This window comes from Eubalaena glacialis, chromosome 10 (assembly GCF_028564815.1).
Source record: "Eubalaena glacialis isolate mEubGla1 chromosome 10, mEubGla1.1.hap2.+ XY, whole genome shotgun sequence".
Classification (NCBI taxonomy): domain Eukaryota; kingdom Metazoa; phylum Chordata; class Mammalia; order Artiodactyla; family Balaenidae; genus Eubalaena; species Eubalaena glacialis.
Window position 1 is genome coordinate 89130540 of NC_083725.1, and position 27899 is coordinate 89158438.

General features: G+C 34.1%; 1 pseudogene; it reads right to left on the reverse strand.

Annotated features, from left to right (window-relative positions):
- Positions 1-227: 227 nt before the first annotated feature.
- LOC133099908 (small ribosomal subunit protein uS2-like) lies at positions 228-27899 on the reverse strand (annotated as a pseudogene).

Consider the following 27899-nt stretch of genomic DNA (forward strand, 5'->3'; position numbering starts at 1 on the left):
CAAACACATTCATATATATGTGGGGTTAGATACATTCCTATGTGTGTGTGCCTGTGTGTATGCATGTATATATATATATATATATATATATATATATATATATACATACATACATACCCACAAAATATCCTACTGAATCTAATTCAGGAATGTCATTTTTTTTAAGAAACTATATTTTCTGTCCATCTTATTTACATTTTCTGTTTAAGATTCTGTGGAAGAACAACTTAAGACCACTCAGTGGCTGTTCCTACCTGTTCAGTGGCCTGAGCAGTGGAAACTGCAGTCCGGTCCCCAGTAGTGAGCTGAGCGCTGCAGTCTTCACTAGGGAACTGCTGGATGGCCACAGAGGGCACCTGCAGACCTGTCTGCAACCTCAGGTCGAGTAGCCATAAATTCTCAGGAGCTGGAGCAGTCCATTCACCTGGAAATTCCTCCTAGGTCACAGCCTTTCCAGCCACCGCCTGCTCTTCCTTTTCAATCTCTTCAGCATCTCTGTAGAAGTAGAGATCAGGCTGCCCTGACCCCGGGTGTTCATGGGAGACAGTGCCACGCATGCGCAGAACTTCCTGCGTCTCCCCCTGCCCCCGCCCCGCACGGCCCTCTGCCACACCCACCACAGCAGACTATCATGTGAGCTTCCTTATCGTTGCTCGGGGATGGCAATGTCCACATAGTGCAGAGGAGAGTCTGTGTGACACAGTGATGGTAGGTGGGTTAACATAAGACACCTCTGAGATCAGCCCTGGATCAGTAACCAAGGGAAGTCGTGGCTCCCGGAAGGCTACCTAGATCTCGTTAGGGAAGGTTCCAGGAGAGAAGCAGCCGCAATACGAGGGGTCCAGTGGCAGCAGCAAACTTCAGCACAGCTTGCTAGCCAGTATTCCTGGAGGATACAACAGTGACATCTGCCCCGTTTTCAATGGCAACAATGGCACGAGCTGCCAGCAGAAGCTTCTCCCAGGTCCTCTTTAGGTGTATGAGGTAATACCATCACTTTTCATTTTGTAGATGTACTGTTCTGTTTGGTAGTCAAGGTTGATGCTACCTAGGTGGGTTCTTGCTGCAAGGAATTTGAGGACATCCTTCTCCTTTATTTGCAGGACATCAAGGGATCCGGGTTTCCTTTAACTTACGAGATGAACCCAGAGCAATGCTGTATGGACCCCTCTCTGGGTAGTGCAGAAAAGCAGGAATGTCTCTTTTAATAAATAAAGAAAAGCATTATATTAGCAAAAAAAAAAAAAAAAAAAGTAATTGTTCACAGCAGTAAATATTTGGCAAGTTTCAATTAATGCAAAAATAATAAACCAGGTGTAAATATATTTCCTCTAATAAGTTAACTCTGATGACCTTGGTTTATCATGTTTACTGATTAGCAGTGGTTGAACATAACATTATTATTTAAACAGGTGACATTAATGTGGCTTAAGCAGCTAACAATTTTTTTTCTGTGAATGTGGAAATATATAGCATACTTTTATATTCTGGGCCGGAGAGAAAGGAATGATAATGTTGATAACCATTTTAAAACTAATTTGTTTTTCTCATAAATTGAGAGGAGAGAGATCTGTTTTCCATCACAGTGGTCACTCATTACGCTCTCTAATTGAGTAGGTTGAGGAGAGAATACCCATAACAATAATTCTGATGAAATTACTACTCCTTTTTAATGATCTCATATCATATTTATTTTTCATAGTTTCTATTCTTGGGGCAAGGATGCTTTTTAAAGCATAATTAATAATATTTTCTGCCTAAGGGGCTGCATTATCTGGTGAAAACTGTAGTCTTCTTGGACTAAAGACTCATTAATGTTGAAATCAATGGATATATGTTTTGTTCATTGTGATTCAACTCATTTCTCCATGAGTTACACTGTAGACCAAAATACTTGACTTCATTCTTTTTTCTCAAGAGAGAAGAATTTGAAAAGACCATGCAGTTGACAGAGAAGATCCTGGGCTTTAGCAGTAATGAGCTAGAGTACCAATGGGGAAAGAGAATTAACTGTATAAGCCTCAGATTTATAGTCTAAAAAATGCAGACTATAATAATATTTGCCTTGCAAGGTAGATAGCATTAAATAAAGTAACATAGTAAAACACTATGGAGTGCCTACACATCAAGTTATCCATTGCCTTAATGGTGTGCCTTCTATATCTACCAAATTTCAATGGCTTATAACAAGAAACATTTTCATATGCTTATACGTCTATTTATCTGCTGAAAGGTCTTTTCATCTGTGCTACACTCTTCTGACCTCAGCTGGGTTTCTTCAGGAGCATGTGGTCAGTGGTAAGTTGTGGAAGAACTATTGATACCTGGTTTCAAATGTCTTTAGCTGGGATAAATTTACTCTCTTCCATATGGTCTCATTGTCCAGCATTCCAGCATGCTAGCTGGTACTTATTAGCATATGATTTGATGATGGTGCTGGAGGGAAGGGTGTGGAGTCCATGAGCAAGAGTAGAAATGTGCAAGAGTCTTGAGCCCTAGACTTGGAACTAGCACACAGCTATTCCTGCTGCTTCCTACTGCCCAAATCAAGTGACAGGGCCACCTCGGATTTGAGGTATGGAGAAATTGACTCCTCTTCTCCTTAGGAGGGCTTATGAAGTCTATTAAAAAGAGTATAGATACAGAAGGGAAGAATTGGGAGCATATTTGTAATTAATCTACTACAACCTGGCCCAAACGAAGCAAAAAATAAATTTTTTTCTCTATCTATTGATATAAACACTATGCATAAATTAATTACCAAATCCTCCATAAAAGGCAATATTGGATACATAAATTAATTCAGAATCCAGAGTACTAATCTTTCTAAAGGATAAACACGATGTTCAGATTTCCCTTAAATATTATACTTTCAAAGATTTGCCTTCATCTGGCAGAGAGGGTGTCAGGTAGCTCACGCACCAGGCTACCTCTTCAGTCTTATCACTCATTGCTCTCACCAGCCTCTCGCATATGTCAACCAAAAGAACCGTGAACTATAAAGAGGCAAAAAGGCAGTTTATTTGGTGACTTAGAACTGCAATTTGGGGATCACAGATTCTGGAGGAACCCAGAATAGTGTCCCATCAGAGAAAATGGGTAAGGGTTTTGATGGGAAAAAAGAGAGAAGTTCATGCAGGCTTACACAAGTTGTTTACCAAAACTTTGGATTGGAGGATAAATTTGTTCTACACGTACAATTGGGTTGTGGAGCACATCTCATCCTTTACTAGGGAAAGGTATGTTTTCTTTCGTCCAGAAAAAGTCCAGTTCTCAGCATTATTCTTTGGTTTCGGCAATTCAGCAACTATTCGGCGGTTTGATTTTAGAGTGTTCAACAAAAGTTCAGCCCAGGCAGGGAACATGGAGGTCCTCAGGTCACATCTCAGCCATTCCTGACACAGCTCCTTTCACACATATATCCACAATAAGCTTTTTATGGGGCTTTTGCATAATCTTTCTTTTCACCATTTCTCCTTATCCAGCAGATGCCTCCCCACACTCAAACTTACAGCTCAGGCACCCACTGGTTTGATGCTCAATCCCATCCTATGCCTGTCTCCCTCAGAGCTGGGGATTTTTCTGTCAGCCTCTTCTACTAGATCATGACCTCCTGTAGGAGGAATTTTCACCTTTATCTCTGTAGTCTCAGTGCTTGGAACGTAGAAGTGTGTAACATATATTCAATGAACAAAGGAATATATCTTTCAAAAAATAATGTTTTGTAGTGAATGGCATCCCATATATTTAGTTCCATTTTTTTAACCCAGTAGGACAAAGCACTATACTAAAGATAGGATATAATAATGACAGAAGAAATAGATTCTATTGCCAAGATGCTTGCTCTTTTAGGGAGAAAAAAAGTAGATCTAGAGAGAAATACTATGAGGTACTACATTTTCCATAGTGGATTCCAGTTTGGAAGTCAGTCTAGCATGTTTGATACCCAGCGTGTTTTCCCCAGTAGAACAAAATAACAGGAGATCTCGATTATAACCATTTTGAAACATTTTGTTTTATTTCTTTTAAGCACCAAGGGAAAAAAATATAATTTATTTGGTTTTCATTTGAAAGGGAAATAACCCCATTTCAAGTGTCTCAGTGTTAGAAAAGGCACTGTGTGTTCTCCATGAAAATACACAGATGCTCATATATTTGGGAAATTAACATACATCTTCCACAAGGAAATGTATGAAGGCTATTTCATTGAAACATTTTAATTTAAATGGAAAATCTAGTGAGAAATAGCTGAACTTTCTTTGAAAACTCAATAGCAGGCAATACTGAATTTCAAGCACCTGCAGTATGGCAGATATTTAGTTATGTTTTAGAGATAGATGCTCCTATCGTATCCAGATAAGCTTTATAAGTCGGTGAGGTAGATTTCTAAACTGATTGTTTCAGTACTGTATGGTAAAAAATGGGACCTAATTAAAGTTAAAAGCTTCTATTCAGCAAAGGAAACCACTGAAAACAAAAAGACAACCTACTGAATGACAGAAAAATTTTGCAAGTCATATGGCTGATAAGGGATTAATATCCAAAATATTAATCAAAATGTCATCCAAACAGCTCACAAAATTCAATACCGAAAACAAACAAACAACTCCGTTAAAAATGGGCAGAAGACTTGAATAAATATTTTTCCAAAGAAGACATACAGGTGGCCAATAGGCACTCTCAACATCGATAAGCATCAGATAAATGAAAATCAAAACCGCAATGAGAGATTACCTCACACCTGTCAGAATGGCTATCACCAAAGAGACTGCAAATAACAAATGTTGGCAAGAATGTGGAAAAAAGGGAGCGCTTGTACACAGTTGGTGGGGTTGTAAATTGGTGCAGCCACTGTGGAAAACAATATGGGAGTTCCTCAAAAAACTAAAAATAGAACTACCATATGATCCAGCAACTCCACTCCTGGATATATATTTAAAAAAACCAAAACCACTAAGTCAAAAAGATACATGCATCCCAATGTTCATAGCAGCATTATTTAAATAGCCAAGATATGGAAGCAACCTAAGTGTCCACCAACAGAAGAATGGATAAAGAAGATATAGTATTTATATACAATGGAATATCACTCAGCCATTAAAAAGAATAAAATTCTGCCATTTGCAACAAGGGGAATGGACCTAGAAGGTATTATGCTTAGTGAAATAAGTCAGAGAATGACAAATACTCTATGTTATCACTTATATGTGGAGTCTAAACAATAAAACAAACAAAAGTATATATTAATAAAAGACTCACAGATACAGAGGACAAACTAGTGGTTACCAGTGGGTACAGGGAAAGGGGGAGAAGCAAGATAGGAGTATGGGATTAAGAGATACAAACTACTATGTATAAAATAAGCAACAAGGATATATTGTACAGTATGGAGAAATATGGCCATATCTTGTAATAACTTTAAACGGAGTACAATTTATGAAAATATTGAATGACTAAGTTATAAAAAAATATTACTACATGGTAAGGAAAAGAGCAGAGAAAAATTTCTTGTAGTCTAGAGGAAGGATACAGGGTCTGGATTAGAGTGTTAGGAAACTATTCCTAGAGAAAGTGTTGCCTCAGTTAACTCTTTAAAACTGAGTAGGTTTATCCAAAGATGGCGAGAGATTCTACAGGGCAAGTGTGAAAGGCATTCCAGATAATACTATGTGTTGTTTGGAGCAAATATTTTATAACTGGCTACAATTACTTTAAATTGCCGGTAGTGAAAATGGATTATCCACTGAGAAATCCATCTAGAAACTATTGTTGTGAACATCGGTGGTGCCACCCACAAAAGGTGCTGTAGGAATTGTGGGGGGAATGCTGCACTGTAGTTTATGATTAGGAAGAAAGATGACATGAGTCATCCTACAGTGCTCAGGACCATACTAAACAAAGATGTATTGTCCCACATTCAACGTGACTTTAAAATCCTTACCAGATCATTATTTAGATGAAACACACACACACATAGACACAGAGTCATCTGATTACCAGAAACTAAACTATAACTATATAACTGTTTCTATAGAATAATAAAGTTTTTCATAAGGGTCTAATACATAGTAAATTTCATGAGTAGTTTAATTTACGATAAATAAATATGTTCAGCTATAAAGCAAACTAAGGAAAATAATATTTGTCTCATTCAGAACTTCATCATGGACTGTTCAAATTTCATAAAATAATGTCACTAATACTAGTGCTGCTTGTGAGATGTGAGTTGTCAATACAGTACTCTTATAACAGTTTTCCTTAAAAGTTGTTGAATTTATGACTACTGTATTTTACGTATAGGTACAAGCCTGTAGTCACTTCACTTCACTAGGTTTTAGAACTCATCATGCTTAAAGATCTTTTTTGATCCACCTCCTAGAGTAATGGAAATAAAAACAAAAATAAACAAATGGGACCTAATGAAACTTCAAAGCTTTTGCACAGCAAAGGAAACTACAAACAAGACGAAAAGACAACCCTCAGAATGGGAGAAAATATTTGTAAATGAATCAACAGACAAAGGATTAATCTCCAAAATATATAAACAGCTCATGCAGTTCAATATTAAAAAACCAAACAACCCAATCCAAAACTGGGCTGAAGACCTAAATAGACATTTCACCAAGGAAGACATACAGATGGGCAAGAGGCACATAAAAAGCTGCTCAACATCACTAATTATTAGAGAAATGCAAATCAAAACTGCAGTGAGGTATCACCTCACACCAGTTAGAATGGGCATCATCAGAAAATCTACAAACAACAAATGCTGGACAGGGTGTGGAGAAAAGGGAACCCTCTTGCACTGTTGGTGGGAATGTAAATTGATACAGCCGCTATGGAGAACAGTATGGAGGTTCCTTAAAAAACTAAAAATAGAATTACCATATGACCCAGAAATCCCACTACTGGGCATATACCTGGAGAAAACCATAATTCAAAAAGACACATGCACCCCAGTGTTCAATGCAGCACTCTTTACAATAGCCAGGTCGTGGAAGCAACCTAAATGCCCATCGACAGACGAATGGATAAAGAAGATGTGGTTCATATATACAATGGAATATTACTCAGCCATAAAAAGGAATGAAATTGGGTCATTTGTAGAGATGTGGATGGATCTAGAGACTGTCATACAGAGTGAAGTAAGTCAGAAAGAGAAAAACAAATATCGTATATTAACGCATATATGTGGAACCTAGAAAAATGGTACAGATGAACCGGTTTGCAGGGCAGAAATTGAGACACAGATGTAGAGAACAAACATATGGACACCAAGGGGGGAAAGCGGCTGGGTGGCGGGTGTGGTGGTGTGATGAATTGGGCGATTGGGATTGACATGTATACACTGATGTGTATAAAATGGATGACTAATAAGAGCCTGCTGTATTAGAAAATAAAATAAAATTTAAAAATAAAAAAAAAAACTCATGCTTAAAAATTTATGTATTAAAATATATCTTGATTTGTTATAAATAAGTTTCCATTTATATCAATTTTAAAATGAGGGCATTATTTAAATTGTTTACATTATGTTGTGGGCAAATTATATTGCCCATGAATATCTTCTTCTAACACTCATGAATGAATGTTAAATTTTGTGAAAAGAGGAAGTTGACTCTGATACAATTGAAAACCACTCTATAAATTAAGTTGAATATGATTCATGTATGTTAGCAAAATATACAGACTACTTTCTCAATGCCTATGCACTACCAACTATGATTGTTCCTGAAATTACAAAACATGTTCATATATCATCGGGGGAAAAAAAGTTATATCAGCAAATAGTTTGTCAGTACTTCCACTTCATTTACCTGTGCCATCCATGCCTCTGAAGTGATTTGGATTAAGAAAGTCAAAGTAGGATATAACAAGATCTTCCCCCACCCCCTTATCACATGTAACTTTCAGGTACATTGGATCAGCTGTGGTTGCAGTTAATTATGCCCGGTTCTGAATATCTTTCAAGGGAGTGAACATCTCTAACTCAATTTTTCTCAAAGTGTGGTCCAAGGACCAGCAGCTTCATCATCATCTTAGAACTCATTAAAAATGCAAAATTTCTGGCCTCATCGAGCATTAGTGAATCAGAAATGCTGGGGCTTTGCAAAGAAAGCTGTATTTTCATAGTCTTCCAGGTGACTCTGATGTTATACTCTAAGGTTTGAGAATCTTTGTTCTAACTCTTAATCTTTGAGTATGAAATTTAGTATGATGGAAATACATAGCTTTACACAGTTACCTAGAATTACTGACTGCCAGAGGGCTTCATAATAATTGCCTATTTCTAGGTTGCTATTTAGATAGTCATGTCTAGGCTTCAGAGTCTTCCTTAGGCCAATGCAGGTGCATTGGCCATAATACTATATATATACTGTTAAATTTTCCTTCATTTACTGTTATTAAAAGATTTATGAGAAAATATGTATATACATATATGTTACTGAAACCCTCATTATGCTGCCTAATATAGATATAATATATAAATATATATATGTATATATTTTTACTGAAATCCTCATTATTCTGCCTAATCACCTTGGAATCTAACAGAACAAATGAGAAAATAATTTATCTTTGCTACAACTGAAAGACTTTTTTTCTATTTGAATCGTTACATTTTAGTTAAATAAAAATAATTGGACTATATAGTACTCAAGATCCCCTCCAGACATTAAAAAATTGTCAATTCTAAAAACACTGCTAATTATAAATTTAAAAATGGGATAACTACACATAAATATGATCCTAAGGATGTGTTAGGGAATCAGAACATCCTAAAATTATATTGGGACATAGCTGTGATAATAACAATGTGTACTCAACAAAACATATTTCTACAATATAATAATAACAAACAGGACAAACAGATGAAACATACAAACTTAATAGAGAGGTAATTGATGTGTCATCTACAAGAGCCAACTATTTAGATGACTTGTATTTTGGAAAGTATGATTCCATATGAATTTTATACAAATAATTGGATAGAAATCATTGTCCTATATGGTACTTATGGAAGATATACACAGACTAGTCGTATTACTTTGCTTGTTAAGATGACAAAATGAAATCATTGTAAACTAAGTAGTTGTTTAGTGGTGGGTAGTAAACAGTTAATTCAATCAATCTTGTAACTTTGATTTATGAGTGAGAATTTTGTAATAAGTAGATATTGAGCCCTGAGAGCACATCAGAATTGGGTCACAAGGGACCTTATACACAAATTAAGCATAATGAGAAACTGAAAACTCCTTAGGCCCTGGCATCAACTGAGAAGATGGCTCAAATACCTAAATATCTAAATATGAGCCAATACCTAAATATCTAAATATGAGCCAATTAAAGGCAGTAGTATGCCTTTAATTCTTTTATCTAAAATAAACAAAAATTAAAATAAAATAAAAATTATTATAAATAATAAATAAAAATTATTATTCTTCAATATGAAATTTTAAAATACTCTATATGACAAAATTGTACATGCAGATAAATACCTTTGTACAAATGTTTGTATATATTATATACATTGGATACACTTAAAGAATAGCAAAAATACTATCATTAGAGTCTAGTATGTTAATTCACTTTCATAATTGAGATCTGAATGTCAAGAAGATTAAAAATATATTCAGTATATGGACACATGTAAAACTTTTTATTAATACTTCTATCTCTAAAATGTTATATTAAGAGAAAAATCCTCCAATACTTCTGTTTAATGGTATTATTTTGAATACATCTGAATTAAGAAGACAATCTACTATATTCCATCCTGAGTAGCCAGAGGTGTGAATATTTGAGACTATATTTGACATTTTAGATATAAGGTCTCAGATTGAGTTTACAACCCCTCCATTGTATTTTTAGTTCATTCATTCAACAAGCACAATTCAATTTGTCCTATTCACTGAGGGTAACCCTAAGAATTAAAAAAATAATAAAATGAAGGAAATAAATTAAGGGGCTGCTGGTCTAGTGAAAAGGAGAGCAATGTGAACCACCATAATAGGGGCATTTAATTTGCCCCTAAATGATACAATATCCTGAGACAGCACATTGCAATAGATTTTTAAAATCCACTGTGGGTTTTCAAGAGTGCCCGAGGTATCAGAGGAATTACTGTCCTAATAACATTGCACAGTATTTTATGGGAATTTTTTATGTTCTCAAGAAGTTCTATGAAGACAAACCTAGTAGAGATTTGAGGTGTTTTTTAAAATATTTATGATTTTTAGTTGTTGTTAAGTGAGGTAATAAAACAAACTCTGTCACCCCAACGCCCTGAATTCCGGGACGCTTCTTAGTGTTGGAATCATCTTCAGTGACAAGTACTGGCCGAACACGAGCTATGAGGAGGGCACGCTTTCTGTCACTGGGAACCCAGGGAAAAATCTGACATAGATTCAACTTTCAGTTTAGATGAGGTAGCAGGTCCTAAATGTAAATAGCGAAAATCAGAAAAGTACCCATTCCAGTCTCAACCATTTCATATTTTGTACTTCTTTTTATGTGTTACCAGCAGCATCTTTAATATCATTTTACATTGATAAAATGTATTATTTTTTAAATTAATTTTTATTAGAGTATAGTTGATTTACAATGTTGTATTAGTTTCTGCTGTACAGCAAAGTGAATCAGTTATACTATACATATACATATAGCCACTCTTTTTTTAGATTCTGTTCCCATACAGGTCATTACAGAGTATTAAATAGAGTTCCTGGTGCTATACAGTAGGTCCTTATTAGTTATCTATTTTATATAAGTAGTGTATATATGCCAATCCCAATCTCCCAATTTACCCCTCCCCCCCCACTTTCCCCCTTGGTAACATGTTTGTTTTCTACATCTGTGACTCTATTTCTGTTTTGTAAATAAGTTCATCTGTACCATTTTTTTTTAGATTCTACATATAAGCTTTATCACATGATATTTGTCTTTGTCTGACTTACTTCATTCAGTATGACAATCTCTAGGTCCATCTATGTCCCTGCAAGTGGCATTATTTCTTTTTTTTATGGCTGAGTAATATTCCATTGTATATATGTACCATATCTTCATTATCCATTCATCCATCAATGGGCGTTTAGGTTGCTTCCATGTCCTGGCTATTGTAAACAGTGCTGCAATGAACATTGGGGTGCATGTATCTTTTTGAATTATGGTTTTCTCTGGATATATGCCCAGGAGTGGGATTGCTGGATCATATGGTAGTTCTATTTTTAGTTTTTTAAGGAATCTCCCATACTGTTCTGCATAGTGGCTGCACAAATTTACATTCCCATCAACAGTGTAATAGGGTTCCCTTTTCTCCACATCATCTCCAGCATTTATTGTTTGTAGATTTTTTGATGATGGCCATTCTGACCAGTGTGGGGTGATACCTCATTGTAGTTTTGATTTGCATTTCTTTAATAATTAGTGATATTGAGCATCTTTTCATGTGCCTCTTGGCTGTCTGTATGTCTTCAGAGAAATGTCCATTTAGATCTTCCTCCCATTTTTTTGATCGGGTTGCTTGTTTTTTTGATATTGAGCTGCATGAGCTATTTGTTTATTTTGGAGATTAATCCCTTGTCGGTTTCTTCATTTGCAAACATTTTCTCCCATTCTGAGGGTTGTTTTTTTCATTTTGTTTATGGTTTCCTTTGCTGTGCAAAAGCTTTTACGTTTAATTAGGTCCCATTTGTTTATTTTTGTTTTTATTTTCATTGCTCTAGGACGTGGATTGAAAAAGATCTTGCTGCAATTTATGTCAGAGTGTTTGGCCTATGTTTTCCTCTAAGAGTTTTATAGTATCTGGCCATACATTTAGGTCTTTAGTCCATTTTTAGTTTATTTTTGTGCATGGTGTTAGGGAGTGTTCTAATTTCATCCTTTTATATGTAGCTGTCCAGTTTTCCCAGCACCACTTATTGAAGAGACTGTCTTTTCTCCATTGTATATTCTTGCCTTTTTTGTCCTAGATTAGGTGACCATAGGTGTGTGGGTTTATCTCTGGACTTTCTATCCTGTTCCATTGATCCTGTTCCATTGATCTTTCTATCCTGTTCCAGTACCATATGTTTTGATTTCTGTAGCTTTATCTTTAATTTTGTTTTAGTATTTGAACTTAAGTTTGAAATCTATATTGAAATATATAGATATATAGATTATTTGTAATGATATTGATATGTTAAAATCTATTAAAATGACACAAATCTATAAATAACATAAACTACATAAATAACAATAAATCTGTGAAGATTACCAAGAATTGCATAAGTCGATCAAGTAAATTTTTTTATTTGCATATTTTGCCTCTAGTCCTTGAATATATGCTTATTCAATCTTTATATACCTAAATTTAATTATAATTACAGATAGAGTTTTATTTTCCACACGTTCATGAAATATTATACTCTGACTTTTAACAAGCTAGTATATGCTTTTCCTCATTTTTTATGAAATTTCATATAGTTGAATATGTGCATATGCACTTTGCAACGTTAGTTTTTTTCAAAAATGGAGTTATATCCCATATGTTTGTCTAATACTTGATTTTCTCATATGACAATGCAGTACCGGGCAATAACTATAGATCCAATTCATGGTTTTTAACTATACACATATTATATGTATATATAGCTTTAATCATTTATCCCAGGTAAGTGCTACACCTTATCACAGCATGTAGGATCTGTAAGTGCTGACAACCCCCATATTTATATTTCTACACCTTGTCCAAACACCGTGCATGGCTCTAGTGAAGTCCCAGTGACTACCTGAGTGAATTAATGAATGCACAAGTTATTTGTTCATTATAGAATGGCACAAATATTGCTTTTATCCAGTTAAGGCTAAAAAATAGAAACTCAACTCACTTATGTTTGGATGACACCAATTTTGTTTGAGGAAAACAATAGATTTATTATTGAAAACTAACAAAATATTTCAAATTTAAAAAATTTTAATACCAAGATTTTAAGCTTTGTTCACAGATAAGACCTTCAGGTGTGAGATGTAAAACAGTACAAAACAGAGTTAAGTTTGTAATGTAAAATTATGTTCCATTAATTTATTGATTATTATTATCACATTCATAAAAATGAAACTTTTTATACTTCTTCCAATCTTTTCAGTGAGAGCATTTCACCTAACACGACACTTAGAAAAAAAAATCTAGCTTTCCCTGAACATTTTAGACTTATGTGTTTATTTCATAAAATCTAGGTGCATATATTATATCTGCATTTTGTTTATTAATGCCTAGGTGCATCATATATTAGCGCTGCCTAATGTAGAATTGCATAGCAATGTGTTTATTATGAATCATTCATCCTACATACTTACTTGTTTATTTAAAGTGTGGATTTAAAGTTTAATATTCTTTGAGAATGGGGGCTCTTCTTTCATGTTTAAGGAATTTAGTGGTAAATTTAATTCATCAATTCAAGTAATTATGGTTCACACTGTCTTCTAAATATCAGGCACTAGTGTAGGAGGTAAAATTACAGAGATAAAATCTAAATCAATGAACCTAAACTAATAATTCATAGAAAATAAAATTTAATTTTGTAATTTGCCAAGGCAGAATATTAAAAGGATTAACTTCACTATTATTTTAAATGTCAGTGATTGTGGACAGTACACCATAATCAAACTATTCTCTCCTTACCTACTCCTGTCTGTTGGAAAATCCTCCTCTCTTTCCTGGCAAAAACTGATGTTCTAGATACCCACCGAGAACATAGGCTCACATCTATAAATAAAGTAAGCATGTCTTTCCCCTGTAGTCATCATCTTCTTTTCCTTCTCATCCTCCTGCTCCTCCTTGTCTTCTTTCTTTCTGCTTGTTCTGTGTTTTGTTTTCTATCCTCTCTCTATCTACCACCTCTGTTCTCTCAGTTCAGTTTCTCAGATCCCTTAGGAAGGACTATATGCACTTAGTTTCCATTCCCAGGAATATGTGTTTTCAGCAGAATTGAGAAATCACTTCATTGCTAATGAAGAGGTAAAGGCAGATGGGAAGAAGGGAGAGAACAGTCTGGTATTCAAGTATTTAGTATTTAAGGAGGTTGCTAAGGTCATGTTAATATCCTGAACTCCTGCACTTAAGCCACAGTTAAAAGGCAAAGCCAGTCTGAAACTACAACCATCAATGTCTTTACCTTTTTCTTCTGCGTTGAATAGTCTCTCCTCTAACTCACCTCACAATTTGTATATATCCTACATTTTCCACCACATGTCAACATTTAAAAGTACGAACATTTACTGAAGCTGAAAATAGGTGTAGTCATGGATATATTTCGGATATGTAAAAAATTCTCTTTGTATATACTGTTAAACACTTTTGTGATATCAGAGCTTCCTGCATTCAATCAGGCAACCAATATACCACAGTAAAGAAATGCCACTAAAGACCAGAACTGTGCTACATGCTAAAAGAGACAGAAAAAAATAACTTTGAGAAAAATTGCTTTACAATTAAAAAAAAAGTCTTCTCAACTAACCTATTTAGAATTTATTATATATATGTATTATTTTCTTCCAAATATTTTGTCAGTTCTTGCAATTTGGGGAAAAGGTAACATGATGTGTTGTTTGAATTCAGGTGATCTGGGTTTTACTTTAATTCTTTTGATTATTTGCAAAATGAGACAGTAAAATCTCTAAAACTGGTTGGGTATCACTTTCCCTATCTGAAAAGGGTATGATTAATATATGTTGTTCAATGTTATTTGACAAGTTCAATGAGAGTATATGGGTATATGCATTTAAACATTATTTTACTACTCATAAGCAAGACCATCTATTAAGCTATATATTTGAAATTCACGTTCTTTCTCCATTACCAATGGACTGCTCTTTACTTTTCAAAATGTGGTATTTCTCAAGGAATTTTCAGACTACTTTATCAGACTTTAAAACTATTCTTTTTTCCTCTTTCAAGAAATGTGTTGCAATTTCTTAACTCAGAACCTTGTACTGTCCAATCTTTGTGTTATGTGGAACTGTATTCCAGGCCAATTTTTTCCTGTAGCTACATAGCTGCCTTGTAAGCCAGTGGAGAGCAATTCATTCATTTCACCTGGGGTAAAACATTTGTTTTGTTTATTTAAACATTATAGAAGCAAGAGTTCCTCAAGCCCATTCAAGAGAAGATTCAGCTCATATTCTCTAGTACGTATCAAAAAGCAATTATAGCTTTTCTGAGCAAGTTTATCACTAGAATATGTTTTCCAAATAAAGGTTTTACATAAGTGTATTTATTAGAGAAAAGAAATGGATATTGAGAATAAGAACTAAATGCAGTTTATTAACAATTGTTGCTGACTGCTGTCTGAAAAAGAGACCTGAAAGATTACATTTTTTATCAACTGCTTATAACATATTTTCCCGGGGATAACAGATGTAAGTGCTCTAATTTCGATTGTATACATAAAGAGTTTTTGCTGTAATAATCTTGTTTCTTTTTGAGTCTCTCTTAAGCAAACTTGATATGCTGATTTGTTGACCATGTATGCATTAAAATTTGTAAGATTCTCAAAATAAACAGAAAAAGTACAGAGTTGGAAAACTTTGCACAGCGTATGGGGATAGTGTAAGGGGGTTGAAATGGTTGGGGTGTATAAGAAATATTTCAAAAAGAAATTAAACTTTGAAGTGAATTTATAAAGAGAAGGAGTCAGCAAAATGTTGGAATTGGGGAGGGGGAATTGGGGCAGAGGCAATGGCATGAACAAATGCATACAGATATGAGAGAATGTGGAGAGCTTGGGTATAACAAATAGCAAAACATATCAGTGGTGACCTGGCAGAAGTTGAAAGATATTGGGGAGTGTTGTATGCCAGGCCTTGGTACCTTAACTTTTACTCCTCATCAGTAGTAATAGCTTTTAGAATTTAACTGAAATTTAACATGGATGGAACATCTTAAATGAGACATTTGTGTCCATAAACTGCATCTATGCAAAGTTCTGATTCAGGGACAATGATATTGAAAGCAGCAAGGGCAGAGTTTTTCCCTTGAAATCTCTGCAGTGAAATCCTAAGTCCTTTGCAACCTGGAAAACATATTTCAGAATGAACTGCTAGATGCTACTGGCGAGAAGTGTATTTCTCAGAAGAGACTCCTATTTGCCAGTTTTAGAGGTTAAGCAACATATTCAGATGTCAAAATGCATCCCCTCCACAATTTTCTCCCTGCTGTTTTAATAATAGGAAAACCAAAAACAGTGAAGTAGATGATCTTACTTGTCTAATTCTGGAAATCAGAAGCAGGAGAGGTAAGAGATATTTCAATAATAATTGGCCATTTATTTATGATGATACTAAGTTAAAATAGATATTTCATTCTAAATATTCTTCTACATTTCCACAGCCACTGTTCTTTTCCAGACTTTATCACCCGCTCCAAATCATTGTCGGAGCCTACCACATGGGTCCCCCCTGCCTCAATCTTCTCCATCTGGTCTCCTATACTGTAGCTTAAATAGTTGTCTGTCCAAAATGCAACTGTGCCCATTTCCTCCTCTCTCAAATCCCTCTTATCTCTTCAAACTTTATAGGATTATGTCCAGTCTTTTTACCGGGTATACAAAGCTCTCCACAAAACATCCCCTTAACTATCTTTCCAGACTTATCAGCAGAATGTATTAGTCCATAAAAGTGTTATATCACATTTATTTCTCCCTTTATTATCTTTGCATCCTAAATCCATATTTGCATATAAGAAATGGGTTTGCAAGACAGATTCCAGACTAGCTAAAAAGCAAATTATAGACTAATTTTCATAAAATCTTGAAAGCAAGACAGAGAGATGGGTTCCAGAAATGCTTCTGTAAAGAAAGCTTTAAGCTATAAATCAGCTCTGCTTATCATACAGAGATTAGGCAGGGGAGAATGTTTATTACACAGGGGAGAGTTCCAAAAGAAGGAATAAAGAGAAGTCACCAAGCAACAGATGACTTTAACTTAACTCTGCTGAGTAGTGAAAAAAGGGTCAACGGATTTTAAACTCACAACCCATCACTCACAAAAATCCCCTCCTCCCTTAATGAGCAGTCGAGAGAATCCAGAAATGTATCTTCAGTATTATTTCCTCCTGGAAAATGAAGGAGTTTCTTATAAAACTGTAAGGTGAATGAGGTATAAAGAAAACTGTATTTTCTTTTTTCTTAATAAACATAAGTTTGTTATAAAATGTACTGTTTCTCCTTTCATCAACATATGTGGTGTTTTTAACAACTATAACTACACACACTTTGAATATGTTGGTTTATATTGGTTTGTTGCCTATCTTTGCACAATGTGAGATTTATATTGTATGATGTCTGGTTAAAATATATATATCTTTGTTCTCTTGAGGCATGCCATGAAAACATAATATTGAATGAAAGCTACATTGTAGGATTTCTCTGAAGCCTATGGTCCTCAGTGCTGGGCTACGTACCAAAATCCTTGTAAAGATATCAGAATATCTGATACTCAGGCTAAATTGATGGATGTTCTGCAACAGAAGTGTTGTGTTGGAGCCTGAGTAGCTACATATTTTTCTCAAATTTCACATGTAATTTTTGCTGTGTGGCTACATTGCTCTGAAAATTCATGATGAAAGTAAACAGAGATGAAGAGATGAATATCAAAAAAATTATTTGAAAGTCATTTGCAATTTTAAAAAGTTCATTAACTAAAGGAAATTAAGCTTCATCTCCTCTCTTGCCTGAGATAAGCTTAATGCAATTTTTTCCTACTCCTTAGTTGTCTAATAGCGCTTAATGCCTAAGTTACAGTCCGTTTTAATAATGTTGGGTGACTGGGTAGGTGCTGAGTTAGGAGGATGAATGGATGAATAGAGGATAGATGACAGACAGATTGGTAAGTGCATAGATATGCAGTTGTACGGATATACAGATAATACATTGCACGTATGTAATGAGTGGGAAATGAAGGATTGATCAATGAGTTGGCAAGTACCTGGGTTGATGAATGAAAAAACTGGTGAAGGAATGGATGAATGAATCTGTGAATAAAGGATGATTAAAGGAAGAGGAGCAGTAAAATTTCTAGGATCTCCTTGCAGTGTCTAATCTACTAAACTGCCCAGATTAAACAAAATAAGAATTTGAGTTTTGTCATGTCCAGTAAAACAATTTCAAATTGAAGAAGTTTATTTGTTAATTTTTTGGTGTGAATACATTTTTTTGTATGTTTCAGTACGTCATTGTTGTCGCTACTGAGCTCCACTGCATGAGCATGTCACAATTCAGATTTCCATTCACTTTCTCACGTTTTTAACTGTTTAATTAATTTTAAAAGTCCCTATATTAGAAAAATATTTTCGGTTTATCAAGTGTGTTATACTTACAGGATCTAACTCAATTCTCAAATATCAGTATTACCTATCAATACTGAATAGTATTGATATATGGTATCGATATAGTATTGATATATATGACAATATAAAGAATGCCATCATTATTCCCACTTTATAAGTGAGGGATGATGAAAACATCAAGAACTAATATCATTTTCAGGCCTATATGCTTGAAAACAGAACCAGAACCAGAACTCAGGACCCTGTACTCTTCTTGGAAATCTGTTTCTAGAAAAATAGTACAATTTCTTCACTTTGGTATTTCCTTGTACACTCAGGAAATGTGATGTATTAAATAAATATTTAACCCCACTTATTCATTAAAATATTTATTTAAATTAATGGCTTTTTAAATATGTACATCAGGATTTAGCAGTCTTAAGCCAGATTCCATACGTCCTCCCTCCCCAAGTTACACGCTGTAAGAAATTCGTACTTGGTTGTATGGGCATACACCCCCATCTGAATAATTCCTGATTGCCATTGAGTCCATGAAACTTCTTTTAATCTCAGTCAATGTTTAAGTTGGCTATATTTGAAAATGCAAGTAAAACATACACATCATTGACATTCTTGAAGTATAGTATAAAAAGAATAAAAAAGAAAAAGATATTTTGGGCATTTCCTATTCAACAATTAAAAAGTGACTCGAAGAGTTGAAGAGACTTTTAGTTCTGGGAAACAAGATAACTATATTTCAAATAAATTTGTAGTGGTCAAATTACAAAAAATGAATTTATATATTTTAATAATAGTATTAATTATCATTATTATTATGTTTATAGTTTATTGAGCACTATCTCAATGCCACATGTTTTGATATCAATTTTTAGTACAGTATTTTAAAAGCTTACAGTTACCTTCTATGGCATGATATGGTATAACAATCATATATTCATTCAACCAAATATGTATAGAGGTCCTTTAGTGTTCCAGGCACTGTTCTAGATGTTTAAGATATGTCTGTGAATGAAAGAGATATGATCCCTCCTTGATCTAGCTTATATTCAATTGGGTGGAGATAGGCAGTGATTAGTAACCAAATAAATAAACAAAATCTCAAAAAATATATTTATATGGTATATTAGAAAGATAAATGTTATACCAAAAAGCAAAAAAAGAAAGTAGAGTAGAAGGAGGATATTTAGACGGTATGGGAGAGAGGAGATTTATTTTGTAACTCTCTAGCTGTATACCTTCTTTAGCCTCCATGAACCTCACGGAGAAAGTAAAAATTGGAATACTTGCATTTAGTGTTTTAAAGGTAACAATATTTTAAATTGCTTGAAATATGGCTGGTATATAATAAGCACTATGCATGTGTTTCTTAAAAATCATACTGAGTTCACAATAGATTATTCATTATGTAAGACATCAAATACTAGCACAGGTTCATAAATTCTCTGACCCTTCTCTGCCAGGTACCCCACATTTCTGAGGCTCCAGATAATTTACAGAGTTTGCATTATATCTTGATTGCTAGATCCTGTATATATTGGCTTCATTTGTAAATCCAATGGAAAATAAATAATTCACATTAAGCAATAAGGCAAGAGAACATATTCAAATCCATAAGATTATTAAAAATAAATTCACATAACAATACTTTTAGAATGATGGGGAATTTGTAAACCTAATATGTGGTAGTTTAATTATCTGCTGACTTTGAGACAATCTTTTTTTTTTTTTTGGTTAAAGCAAACATTTTAAAAGGATTTGGGGGACAGACATCCAGTTCAGCTGTTATACTTTGTCAGTGACACACTCAAAAATTGTCTCCATTCAGCCTTCAAATGGCAGGAAGATTTGCTTAAGTAGGGAAGACCATTACATTCAATCATATTCAACTAGATAAAAGTACCTACAGGAAATATTCACCACTGACTTAGTAATTCTGACACCTATAAAATCTTGTTATGTATTTTATACCTAGTTCCTCGGCGTTATTGTTCATAATATTAATAAGCCATTATTCTTGTTTCTGGTAGAAGGAAGTGTAGCCATTTTCTGTCAGGTCAATTATGTGATGAACCATAATGGCTCCAAGAGGAGCATTTTCTGGCGTGTTCAGGAGTGAATTCAATGCAGGGGGCACGGGTTCGATCCCTGGTCGGGGAACTAAGATCCTGCAAGCCACAGGGCGTGGCCAAAAAAAAACGAAAATAAAAAACCTCTCTCAAGTACTCACCTATGTAGAGTGTACCTACTTACAAACACTAAGACTTTTCAAACACAAATTGGAAAACATTTCTAGGTGCTTTGGAAGAGAACACAGAACATTTTTTTCTTAATATAGTATGTAGTAGAGTATCATTCATCAGCATCAGAATCATTTGTTTATTCATTAGTCATCACTAGCTATTATAGTTTAAATGTTTTTTAAACAGAGGCAGTTTTTATTGTGATGGAGCATATTATCTAGTGAGAGTGATGGGCAATGTTAAACAATAACACAGATAGAAAGACAAATAGAAACTGTGATAAGGAAAACTGAAATATAACTGTATACACCAGAATAGCATTGAAAATATTGAAATGCTTCTGTAACACTTGGTAAATAGTCATTACCTAGGTCACCCTGGCCCATTCCTTTGAATGTTCCTGAACTTTCCATTATTCAGAAACTAAATATGTAATAAGTCTTCCAACAGGGCATCCCAGGACCCTACTCAAGCATAAATGAGCATCAGTTCTGTTGCTATTGGTTGGTGCCTGTTGTTATATAATTTGCTGTATATATATTATAATAACACACCTAGTTAACATACTTGGAAAAAATATAATATGCTAAGAGAAATGTAACTATATGCCAAAATTATACTGGGGTGATCAGAGGTGGGTATCTTTCAGAAAGTGTAATTTACAGCTGAAATCTAAAGAATGAATGAATTGGTCAGTAAATATTACTAATTGTAGAGTCTTTTAGGCAGAAGAAACATGGCCATGCAGTGGTCCTGAGGTATGAAAGAGATTGGCATAGTTAATCAACAAAAGAAGATCAAAGTGGCTTTATTATAAAGGGCTATTACATGGGGCAAGGCACATAGAAAAATGTCAATGTGGTTGTGATCTTGACATATTCCAAAGTTAACTTGGTTGATCTGAAAATGCAATATAAAATTCAACTTTTTAATAATTGATTGTGGCACAACATGCTTGGTGTTGAAGTTTTAATATATTCTGACATGCCTACATGCCTAGTCCTAAAATTTAGTGGAGAAGACAATAAGTACTTTGAAGCTGACTGAATAGCTAACAACATGGGCACTGCCTGGGTCAAAATATCTCTTCTGACAATAAATTCCAAGAGTAAAAGTGAAGTTCCTGAGACTTGAAATGTAACGTCAAAATACATTTTGGCGTGCTGCTCTGTGTAAGACATAGTTTTACTGGTGAATGCAAAAATGTTTAAGACACCTGTTTCCTATGAGCCTCATGAAGTAAGAGATTTCATCTTATTTTGTATTGTATTTGCTGGGTTTTCTCCAGCCAAATAAACAATGACACTAAATAAAGATATGGGGAAAGAAAAGGATGATGGTTAGGAGAAAAGAACAGAGAAAGCAAGGTAGAAGTTTATCTTCTAAACTAGTATGCAAATTAATAATGCCTTCAATTTAATGGGTTGTTGTTAAAGCTCTGCTGAAAGATTGAATGAAGGAGGAGAATGCATATAATGAAGAAACTATATTTACCAATACTTGATAGTGCATGAATTAGATATTAATGGCATCTATTTGTGATGGGACTTCACATAGACTGTCTGTGCTTGCCAGCTTGTTTGTAGAAGCTTTCTTGCAGGAAGTAGAATGTGCCTAGAAGGAAATATAATGTTAAGGGTCTAGGTTGTTGTATCAATAATAATTGCTAAGCACTATTGCGCTGCATGAATATAACACAATTTGTGAATCTATTCACCTGTTGATGGACATTTGTGTTGTTTCCAGTTTTTAACCATTACAAAGTTTCTATGAACATTCATGTATAGATCTTTTATGGACATAAATTTCCTTTTTTCTTGGGTAAATACCTAGGAATGAAATGACTATTTCCCAAAGTAGTTGCACCATTTTACATTCCCACCAGCAGTGTGCAAGCTTTTCGGTTCCTTCATGTCCTCTCAAGTATTTAGTATGGTTAGTCTTTTTAATTTTTGTCATTCAAATAGGTGTGCAGTGATATTTAATTATGATTTTAATTCACATTTCCCTGTTGACGAATGATGTTGAGCATTTTTTATGTGCTTTTTGCCATTCCTATATCTTTTTGATGAATCATCTGCTCGAATATTTTGTACCCTTTTTTTAAAATCAGGTTGTACATTTTGTTACGGTTGACCCAACAGTTCTTTATATATTCTGGATAAAAGTCATTTATCAGATATATGCTTTGTATTGATTTTCTTCTGATCTTTGGCTTCCAATTGTGTTCTCTTACTAGTTCCTTTTGAAGAAATTGTTATTTTTTATTTTGATGAAGTATAATCTATGAATGTGTTATTTTTGGATTGTGTTTCTGGTGTCATATTCAAGTAATCTTTTTTTAACACAAGGTAAAAAATGTTTCCTGCTATAATCTCTATAGTTTTAGGGTTACCATTTAGTCCTATGATCCACTTTGAGTTAATTTTTGTATATGGTGCAAGGTATGGACCAAAGCTCATATTTTTGCATATGGATATCCAATTGTTCCAACACAATTTATTGACTCATTTGTTCTCCACGTGAATTTTATTTGCCCTATTATATAAAAAAAACCTCAACTGTTTAAAGTATGTGTGAGTATATCTCTGGATTCTATTCTATTCCATCGATCTATTTAGACAGGTGAATTTGAGTTTTAAGAAGCCCATATAGTTGAAGCATCTTTCAGACATTAAAATGAATTGGTGTCTGGCCAAGGGAAGACAGGTGAATACAAATAATTGAAGAAGCTATAGGAATATCCAAAACCAAAGATGTTGAGGACTTCTTGTGTTTATTTATGGAGAAGAGCCACAAGAGAATGTAGAAAATAGCAAGAAGACATTCAGCCTGGCATAATAAATAAATGAAGGATAAAGTTTTCCCCAGGGTTCTTAGAGAATAATGTTGTTAAAGAGGAAACTCTTAAAGTAGTGTCAAATCCTACATAAAAGTAAAGTAAGTCAGGCCTGGAACAAGCCATAGATTTCTCAGCCCTTGAAAAAAACTTCATCAAATGTATTTCTTCAAGAGAAAAAAAAAGTTTAAAAATGAATTACCCATAGATATTCTAATTCTAAAATGCAGAAATCACAAAGAAATTGAGCCCATGGGGTAAGGTAGTCCTACAAGTCAGAGGAGTATAAGGTAGATGTTAACATGCCAATGATAAACTCTGTTTATTTCACAAGTCTACTGGAAGCCATTATTCCATTTTAAGCCATGAAGATGAAATGTTCCATAACAGAAACATCCAGAATAATGTTTAACCAAATATCTGGGCATTGTGGCCCACCTAAGTTGAAATATAAAATTAACCATTACAGTATCTAATTAAACAAAAATTTTTATATTAACCTTTGCTACTATAGAGCTGTAAAATAGACCAGTCAATAAATAAACTCAGCACTGCATAGAAGATTCAGTAAACACTTACTAATTTTAGATAGTTTTTCTGACATAACACAGGAAATGTTATTAACTTCATGAAGACAACAAATTCCATGATAGACAGAAGTTTACTCCAAACACACAGTGTGCAGAAAGTTTCTGATACCCATCTTTTATGTTGTCAGTACCCTTTTGTTCTGTTTTATAAATAATGTTCATGATGAATAAAACATCAGATATTTTCTGACTCTTACAATTTCTGGATCTGTGGTGAAGGATTGAGGTTCTCATTAGAACTATAAATGACTATATAAAGGGCATCATAAGTGTTGTTGGAAAGTCCCAATATGATTCCTGAGACATGAAATGAGATAATGAACAAAAGAAACATGCAAATGTCTGGACTTTAAGGATGATGTGCCTTCTAGTAACTTTCTGATCCAAATGGTAAATGTAGTATGGATATGAACTGTGAATTATTTCTCCCTGTCTACTTCTTTTACTTTAATATTAAGTTTCTGTATACTTAATCCAAGTGTGATATTTTATGTGTCAACCTTGCTAGGCTATAGTACCCAGTTATTCAACCAAACGCTAATCTAGGTGTTGCAAAGATAAATATCTATATATAGATATATATAGATATTTTTTTTTTGGCCATGCTGTGAGGCAGGTGGGATCTTAGTTCCCCAACCAGGGTTCAAACCCGAGACCCCGGCATTGGAAGCGTGGTGTCTTAACCACTGGACCGCCAGGGAAGTCCAAGATATTTTTTAAATGTGGTTAACATATACAATAATTTGGCTTCAAGTAGATTATCCTTACCAATATGGGTGGAACTCATCCTATCACTTAAAAGGCTCTATGAGCAAAACAGATTATTTTCCTGGAGAAGAAATTCTGCCTTAAGACTGTAGCATCAGCTCCTGCCCAAGCATTTTCAGCCTACAGGCCTGCCCTACATAATTCAAACTTTTCAGCCCCCAAGGTATATTTTATTTATTAAGAGATTATTGCCCAATAAATGAAAGGCATAAAAGTATTCTGAAAGATCTACTTCATACAAAAAGTTTAAAGAAGTGGCTTTCTTCTGAGAGTTTCATTTCTTCAGCTTTCTCCCAGGCACTCTATGCCAAATTATGAGGAGGCATTCAATACCTGCCACATTCCTTGATTCACATTCATAGCTTCTCTGAATTATCTAAACCCCAAAAGAAAATACATCAAGATGTGATAATCATAGGAAACAATATTTTCATACTCTAATTAAACTCACAAAAAGGCTGAATGAATTCCTTCAGGTTCCCAAAAATATATTTCCAGATGAGGGGAAAGAAAACATAAAAATTGTTTTGGGGGCAAAGATATAAATTACTAAGATTTATAAAGTACCTATTTCACACTTTATGACCATCATTTTACACACACACACATACACACACACAGAGTACATATATATAATTATACATATATACCTACAAATTTGAAGCGATAATAGATTTTGGGAAGGAGGAATTAAATGGAATAGCATTTACCAGATCTTTCTGCTGAATAATTTCTTTAAACATAGCTAAAAATCAACTGAAAATTATTCAAAATGTCATTAAAAAATAAAATTCCATACTATCATCCCATGGACAATCTCTAAATATGTATCAATGTTTAAAATGTTAATAAATAGCCAATAATGACTGTAGAAAGTTGAAATAGCCCATTGTATTGGTAAATTCCAATCTGAGCTGGAAATGTTTGTTTCTTTGAAATGAATCCCAACACACAGGCTCTTGTAGTTAGAAAGGACACTAAAAGTAAACCTAATCCAAAGTAACTCTTTTACAGATGAGTTAATTGAAGTCACTCGATGATTGGTTTGGAACTTGTAACAACTTAGTTCTGACTCTGAGAAAACTAATCACTACTGAAATGACTTTTGGAGAAATTCAATATTGACCTAAAACATTACATTTATTCTTTTTTTCCCTAATACTCAATCCTTTTAAGAATCTCTTGAAAGCTACAAATTCTCTCCAGAGAAAAATGTACCCATCTTTGTACACATATAATGTAATATTCACCTTAAGTCTATCCGTATACTCCCACCACTGAGTTAAAAGAAAAGGTGGGGGGCATAAGAGGTGTCTTCAATGTCTCACAGTAATCATCCACAAAGTATTACAAATTAACCAACTACAAGGTAAATATCACAGAAAATTTGAGAACTCTCATGGAAGATGAGATTGATTGATTTAAGAAATCATAGGCTACCATTGTATGTGTAAGGCTGCCTTATTCAAAACCCATCACTGAAAAGAGAAGCATTCCCCTCCATTACCCCACAATAAACACCAATCAATCAATCAACACCAATCAATCAACAAACCAACAGAAAAAAACTACATTCTCTTAAAAGAAAAAAAAAATTGATACAAAAGATATCATAATACTCATTATTTTAGATATTTTATGCCAAAAGGTCACAAAAATAAATACCTATTTTAATAAAAATGTCCCCATTTACAAAAATGTGTATTACATATAATTCTTATATTTGAGAAAATTCAATTTGTCTGCTCTTTCTCCCAAAGGAGGCTTATATAACTTTAATCTATTAAAATGAAATTCAGTTTTAGTAGCACATTAACCAGATGTTATGCTAAGCTATTTCTGCATAATTTAGAAACTAAATCAGCCCCTTATACATATGTTAGTGATTCAAGGCCAATTCTCTCAATGTTAATCAGAAGATATTATCATTGATAGAACCAAATGTTGCAACAAAAAATCTGAGGGTCAAAGTTAATCTTGACTTTAGTATTAGTGTGTGCTTGTGAGTGTTTAGGGACTGTTGACTTTCCATCTCCTTAAAAAGATGGTAAAGTAGCAAGAAGAGGTCATCTGTATTTGTGTGCTATATATACCAAGAATTAACCACAGTATATAGATCAGTGCTACCAAACAGAACACATTGCTTAATAAATCCTTATAAAGGAGCTGCATCGTGTATAACAGCACTTTAACCCTAGAATGGTTTTCCAAACATTGTTAAGTACATCCATTTTGTTAATTCATTAGCCTCTTGAGATGACTAATTTTAAATTTATTAAGGTAGTCTAAATGGTCTCTTATATTTTAAAAAAGTCATTCCTTTTAAATTTCTTGAGCACACACCCCTAAATATGCTCATATTTTATTAATTATGCATTATATACACGTACTCCTGTAGTGGGCAGAACCACCAACGCTGGAGCCAGATTGCTTAGATTTGAATTGCAGCTCTGCCACTTCCTAATTTTGTGACCTTCGGTAAGTTATTATATCAATAGATGCCACTCTTAACCTCATCCTAAGAGATGGGTAATAACAGTACCTACTTCATACAGTCATTGTGAGGATTGAATTGTTTAATATTTGTTAAGCTTACAACAATGTTGTGTGTATATTAATAATATCACTCAATAAGTGAGGGACATTATTGTTATTATTATTGATATACTATTGCATTATAAACCGTTCCCCAAATAGAAAAGAATAAAGGGATTACTCACATACACTCATGCACACATATTATATATACGTGTATATAAATATATGTGTGTATATATGCGTGTGTGTATATATGTGTGTGTGTATATGTATATATATACACATAAAGAGAAAAAGAAAGAGGGAGGAAAGAAGAAAGAGGAGAAGGAAGAAATGAAGGAGAAGGAGAAGGTCTAAAACTCTCTTTCCACAGTCAGTCTTACGTACCTCCAAGGTGACTGCAACCCAGTCTGAAGACCACTACTCATAGTTCTAATCATTGTGTTGAAACGCATTTGTGCAATGTTATTGGTCCCAAGGTAACTGGTAAGTTACATACTTTTAATAATAATCAAAATAGCAACCTTTTGTGTATGAAGGTTTCTTCTAGAATTTTCTGACCTTGGTTCACTTTTGCCAATTACAAACCTTTTGCGCAT